Source organism: Neofelis nebulosa, chromosome 17 (genome assembly GCF_028018385.1).
Source record: "Neofelis nebulosa isolate mNeoNeb1 chromosome 17, mNeoNeb1.pri, whole genome shotgun sequence".
Taxonomy (NCBI): domain Eukaryota; kingdom Metazoa; phylum Chordata; class Mammalia; order Carnivora; family Felidae; genus Neofelis; species Neofelis nebulosa.
The window spans coordinates 46454081-46460586 of record NC_080798.1 but is presented as its reverse complement, the minus strand read 5'-3'; positions in this window follow the sequence as shown (position 1 = coordinate 46460586).

Genomic DNA, 6506 nt, shown 5'->3' with positions numbered 1-6506 from the left:
TTTCACACAGGGCGCGGGGAGGGTGTAGGATTTCAAGGATTTTAGGTAGAGTGGGCGGTGATGATGAAATATTTTCCTACCTTTTCCACCTTCTTGCTTGCGCCGACTATATTTTTGAGTTTCACTCAATGATGGAGTTGTTTCTTAGCGTCTTGTGTGCTTAGCCATTTAATTAAAGCAATCCATATTGAATTCATGTCCAGATGCCTTGACCGGCAGAGCCAGATCCTCATTGGCATGCCAGCTGCTCAAAGAGGAACACGGCCCCTTGCATACTAATCAGGAGAGGAGGCAGTGATTCATCAGCCCATGATACTGCTCCAGCATCTACAAGCACTTATGACATGTAATTGGTGGTGCATAAGCAAGCCAGGCCACATTAAAAACCCTACAGATAGTCAGAGATAAAAATTAATGACTTTTGCTTTGTGTAATCCTGCATGCATTGGTGGGAAAGGGAGGGGGATTGGGATTAATGGGCAAATCTAAGTAGGCACCAAGGAACAAAGGCTTTCCCGGCCTTGTTTACATATCGAACAATAAAAAACACAAGTGACAAGTTATGGGAAAGGCGAGTGTGAATTTTCGGCACGAGTGAGTTGAAAGACTGCTTGCAGTTTATTATGGATTCCAAATTTCCATATTCATTATTCCAAAACAAACGTCCTCAGTGGGCTCTTCTGGGACTGGCTAGAGCAGTTGTTATTATTCATCTTTCACTGGGGCTGAGGTTGTCATGATTAGGGCTGGGCCGTGCTCACTCTTCATGGCATGCCCCAGCTACTCAGGGACACAATGCAAACCTTTGACAAGCCCAGAGGAATGTAACAGGGATCAAGTAGGGTCATCCTAAACACTGCTCTAAGAGCAGGAACTGCACACTTAGGGCAGGAAGGGGGAAAGAGAGAGGAGAGTCTTGAGCCACCTACTGATGGGCAAGAGAAAGAGCCCAAGTGGCCCAGGTAGCAGCTAATGACCAGGAAGGGGAAAGAGAAAAGGGAAGTGGAAGCAGTGAATGGATTGGATTTTATAATTAATCTGGGCAGTTAAGCGATAGAGTTATTAAGGTGTTGTCATTCAGGCTCTGGTTAATATAGATATTAAAAAGGGGATTGATTGCAGGTGTGGTGAAGGTAGAGCATGTTTGTCAGTAGATAAAACAAAGTGGAGGCAAGCAATGCATGTATGTGTTGGAAGATAGTCTATCACGTGAATATCACACGGGGAATGTGATAGAGACAAATGTCAGTGTTCTGTAGGCAAAAGACATCTCGATTGTTATTTAAGAGCTTTCTTTAAGACAAAGCTGGCCTGGCTGAATTTTGAAAACAGGCTTGAGGGGGGATGAGCCTGCTTGCTCATAGTTAGATGTGGATATGTTTAGGTGATATGACCATTGAATAAAGGGGTGGTGAAGATATGTTGGTGCTGGGGAAGATGAATCATTGTGATTTGATGAAAGGGAGGGAGATAACTAAAAGAAAGATGCCAAGACAATAGGCTTAAGACACTATGGTTTTCCCTATTATCTGGCTTTGTCTCTTCTGAAAGGAAGAGTAGCAACCAACCCATACCCATTTGTGTTTCTTCCCTTCTCTTTACTTTGGTCTTATTCTGATAAATTCCTATACTTCTGTTTTTCTTGCTGATCACAGATTATCTCAGCTATCCTTGATGGAAAAGTCATGGGCAGCATTTGTAGAAAGGGCATTCCAAGAGCAGAAAATGTATAAGAGAGATGATTGGAAAGAATGTGTTCAGCATCCCCTGGTGTGACAAGAGCAGTACTTTGGGTTGGGCCATCCCTGGCCTTTTGCCTGGAGTCCTTTGTTCTTTTGTTGCCGCAGAATAAAACCATACTATCTGGTCTGTACAGAGGGTGCATCTACAACTTTGATCTCATGAGTGTCATGATCTGCCCATGAGATATAGTTAAGAGGAGTAATTCTGTGACTTATTTCAATGGTGAGAATACCCAGAAGTGTTGGCACTTTCTGTGGAAGAACATGGACTGTTATAGTATACTAGATTAACAAATATTCAAGTTCTGCTACATTTACAAAGTGATTTGACACTTACATCTAGTGTAATGAAGATGTCTGAATTTAAGAACAATATGGGCAAGGGGAGAAATTTTGAGCCCTGCCATTTTGATTTAGTAACCTGTTTCTGGGACCTCATCTCAGTAGTGTTACCCTTGGCCTGGAAGAGACAAACCAAGGTTACATGAGAGTGGTGTTGGTTAGTCAGTAGTTAAAAGTACTGCATCATACATCAGAAGAAAAAGCAAGGCAGAAGTGAGCAATGAAATCTGCTATTCCCTTACTCACATTCAATTCTGTCTTATGGTAAGTGGCTTAGGACAAGATGCATTTTAAAGAGCCCAAGCAGTCAAAAATGCATATTGATTCTCTTTCCCAAAGTTCCTTCCCAAAGAAGGGCTGGTTGGGAGATACTTTCGGTACCCTGAAAAAGTTGGCTATGTAATAAAGTCAGATGATACAAATGGAATTTGGGGAAAATTGGAGCTGATGAATGAATAGAAAGTCATTTCCAGGAGATGGGGATTTTACATGGGAATTACATATGAAGAGAAGGAAATCATATAACCAACTGTATCTACTGTTGAGGGATAGAAAGGAACCCAAACTTGTTCATGAGCAATGAAATCACTTAGATTAGCTTAAAGCACTAAGCTGCCCTTTCTTCTCAGAGAGATGGACCAGGAAACTTGGTTTGGCATTCTCACTGGCTGCAAATGCTCTAGAGTATCTAGAGTCACAAAGGCCCCTGGTTAAACTACTATCCCAGAGAAAAACCTGCTAGTTTTCTTTTTTGCCTCTTTCCACTACATTTTACTGAACAAATCTTCTTTAAAGTTCTCTCAAAACTTTAATCTGGTTAGGAGGAGAAATGAAATATTTTGCTGGTGTTTAAGAGTATAAACCCCACAGGATGAAGATGTCCATGTGACCAGCAAACACTTACTTTGGCCTGGGACTAATCAAAACTACAAACAAAGGTAAAGGGGAAGTGGTATTAATAATTCCACGAGGGCTCACAGAACCCTTGAGGTAGTCAGTGAAGAATATATTCTATGCAACAAGACTGGTGGCAAGGGTTTTCACAATTTTCAAGAGGGAAACTGAGGCATAAGAATGGTCAGTGATTTTTCCAGAGGCCAAATTAACAACAAACTTAGAAATAAATCTATGGCTGCTGTTTTGAAGTTCGTTCATTCCTTTGTTCCTTTGTTCCTTCTTTCCTTCCTTCCTTTGTTCCTTCCTTCCTTCCAACCATCCATCCATCCATCCATCCATCCATCCATCCATCTCTCCCTCCCTTGCTCCACATTTATTTGCAAGAATTTTTAGGGGAGAAGAGATTAAACATATATATAGATAGATAGATATTGCCCACTGACATCATGATCACGGTCTTATTTTAGGAATACTAATTTGATGGTGGGGTATGGGATGAGTTGACATGGAGCAATAATGAAGGTGAATGTGGGATGCAGGCATAGTCAGAAGGAATTTTGATTTTTTAAAAAAAAATTTTTAATGTTTATTTATTTTTGAGACAGAGAGAGACAGAGCATGAATGGGGGAGGGTCAGAGAGAGAGGGAGACACAGAATCTGAAGCAGGCTCTAGGCTCTGAGCTGTCAGCACAGAGCCCGACACGTGGCTCAAACTCATGGACTGTGAGATCATGACCTGAGCTGAAGTCGGATGCTTAACCGACTGAGCTACCCAGGCACCCTGATTGATTTTCCAGGGGGTAATGAGGGCCCCAGACTAGGAGGAAATGGCAAAAGGGCATGGGAAAAGAGGAGATGAATGAGAGAGGTGCTTAAGACAGAAATAGATTTGGCAACAAATTTGGTGTGGGGTGAGAGAGAACAGGAAGTCAAGGAGATTTTTTTTTATCCTGAGTGACAAAAACCAGAATGGAACCTTTACAAGAGAGGAGGTATACAAGAGGAGGGGCATGTTAAGGAGAGGCTGCTGGTTTCCACCTTATATCCAGTGAGTTTAAAGTCCTGACATTTATGCAGGTGAATTGTTTAGAAAGTGAAGTCTCAAATATATTGCGTCTGGAGATGCTGACTTGAGAATGGATGATGCACACAGAAATAAATGCGGGAGAGTCCAGGATGAGACCAGAGAGAGAGAAGAAGAAGGGGCCAACGGTACATCTTTGATGGCAGACCTTATGCTCTGAAGGCAGAAGGGGAAAGAAGAGACAGGTTAACACCAAAGGCAGCAGAACAGGAGGACAGAGTCTCCAGGGCCAGAGCGGGAGAGAACTCTGAGGAAGCAGAGAATCCAGGGAAAGCCATCAGTTTCATCTCTGCCTCTGTGCTGAGGATAATCTTCACAGGGTAAGAAGGGAGAAGAGGCTGTTGAGTTTATTGGGGAGAGAGGAAAGACCGCTGGGTGTCATGGAGTGAGGGGATGGTGAGGGCAGAAAGTCAGTAAGGGCAAAAAAAAAAAAAAAACCTCATTAACTATCCTAAATGCTGAGGACAAACAGAATAATAAACTTCCAGGCCAGAATGAAATACAGCCTTGCCTCCAGGAGACCACTTCAGTTCTCAGAGCTGAAGGATGTGGGACTTACTTGGTTCCTTTACTGCTGTCAACCTCCTGCCCCCTTCAGCCCTGGAGGGTGTCAGAGGGCCCATTGTCCTCCCGCTCCTCCAAGGACTGCAGGCCAAGTGGCCACTCACAGTTGCTCTCCTTTGTGCTTGGAGAGATTAGAACCAAGTTGTTGCAGGCTCAAGAGGCTCCAAGACAGAAGCGAGGGGCAAGTGCACAGGCTTTAGAGTTGCCACCAAGTTTGAACCCAGCCCCTCCTCCCCTCAGCCCTAGGACCTTCCATTAAATTGGATAAGGGGATCCCTTTTCCTCCTTTTCTTTCTCATTCCTGTTTGGAAAATTAATGCTTTCTGAATCAGCTTGACATAATAACTCTCTTTGTTTCATCCTAATGTAGGTGACTTGTTTTGTTCTTGAGTTTGCCTGCTTCTCCCAGAGGGGAAAAAAACAAAACAAAACAAAAAACACCTGAATTCAGCAGCTCTGTTCACAACAAAATTTAAAACATTTAAAGGTAAATTCAATTAGCAAATGTGGGACCAATTATTAAGGGACAAAACCATGGTTTTAAATATCCCAAATGTGATTATTTTTCAGGAAAGCCAAGAAAGACATATGTGTTTCATTTTCCTAGATTAATAAGGTAAATTTAAGAAAGGGGTGCCAAACTATTGTAGTGATAACAGTAATAATGATATTGTTTACCAAGTGTTATGTGTGAGGTCCTGTGTTTTTCCCCCCCAGAAAACAAAGAAATCAAACAAACAAATGGAGATAAGTTCCTTTTCCTGGTGACTTAAAAATTCCCAGACATTTTAAAACTCTGAATCCAATAAATACTGGAGTGGATTGGAGATGAAAAATAAAGTGATAAAGAACTCCTAAAAAGGCTTATTTTTTACTCTATAACTTTTCTGAATCTTTCTAATATTTCCAGGAGCCAAGTATCAGCTACAGAATATTTTTCTCATTTAATTGATGTAGTCAAGGTACTGATGTAACCATCTATAACTTTATAGTTAAAGCGATCAAAACAAACTCAAAAACAATTCTGACAGCTATTTCTACTGTTGGTTGCCAATGAAGACTCAAGATCAAGGTATTGATTGTATTTGTTCTGCCTAAATTTCATGCACTTACAATAATGTCCCTAATATACTAAAGGTTTTGCCATTCGATTCTCCCAATAGCTGGGCTCAACATCACGAGCTTTTGCAACTGCCTTGAAATGTTTGGGCCACATTTCTACAAAACTGCACATTACAGATTCTTTTTCTTCTATCTCAATGCCCAGTTCTGCCTCCAGTCATCTGGAGCAGTGCATGTGTTTTAAGTTGCTTTAACAGCTGGAGATGGATCTATACCAATCCATATCCACACTCCCATTATTCCTGTGGGGTCCACCTGCATGCATCTGCAGGGGAAGTTGGAAGCCATAGAAGGTGGTGAGGAGGGAGGGAACTAGCCTTATTCACCTACTAAGTACCAGGGACCGTAGTTATCTGACGGATGGAAGTTATCTCATTTAACCCTCCACATAATCCTGAGCTCAAAACCCCCCACTCACTAAAGCTGAATCCATTCTCTGCCATCTTGGTGACCTCATCTCCCCTACTCTCAAGGGTCATCAGCTTTACCAAATGTACAATGGCCACAATTTCCAATGTGCTTGTCATCTTCCTTTTCCTTCCCCATCCCATAAACCTCCACTGTTCCTCTTCAAGAACTCCCTATCCACTTATAATGTTACCAGAGAGATTTAAGGCAGGCCCACAGGGTTCTCTGACCTATTCTGACCACCCTCTACTTCCTAGCACCATCACCTACCTGCCTAAGAGAAATCCCAACAATGAAGTGTAATTCAGAAATTTCCCTTAAAAAAAAAAAACAAAAGGTTCAATAC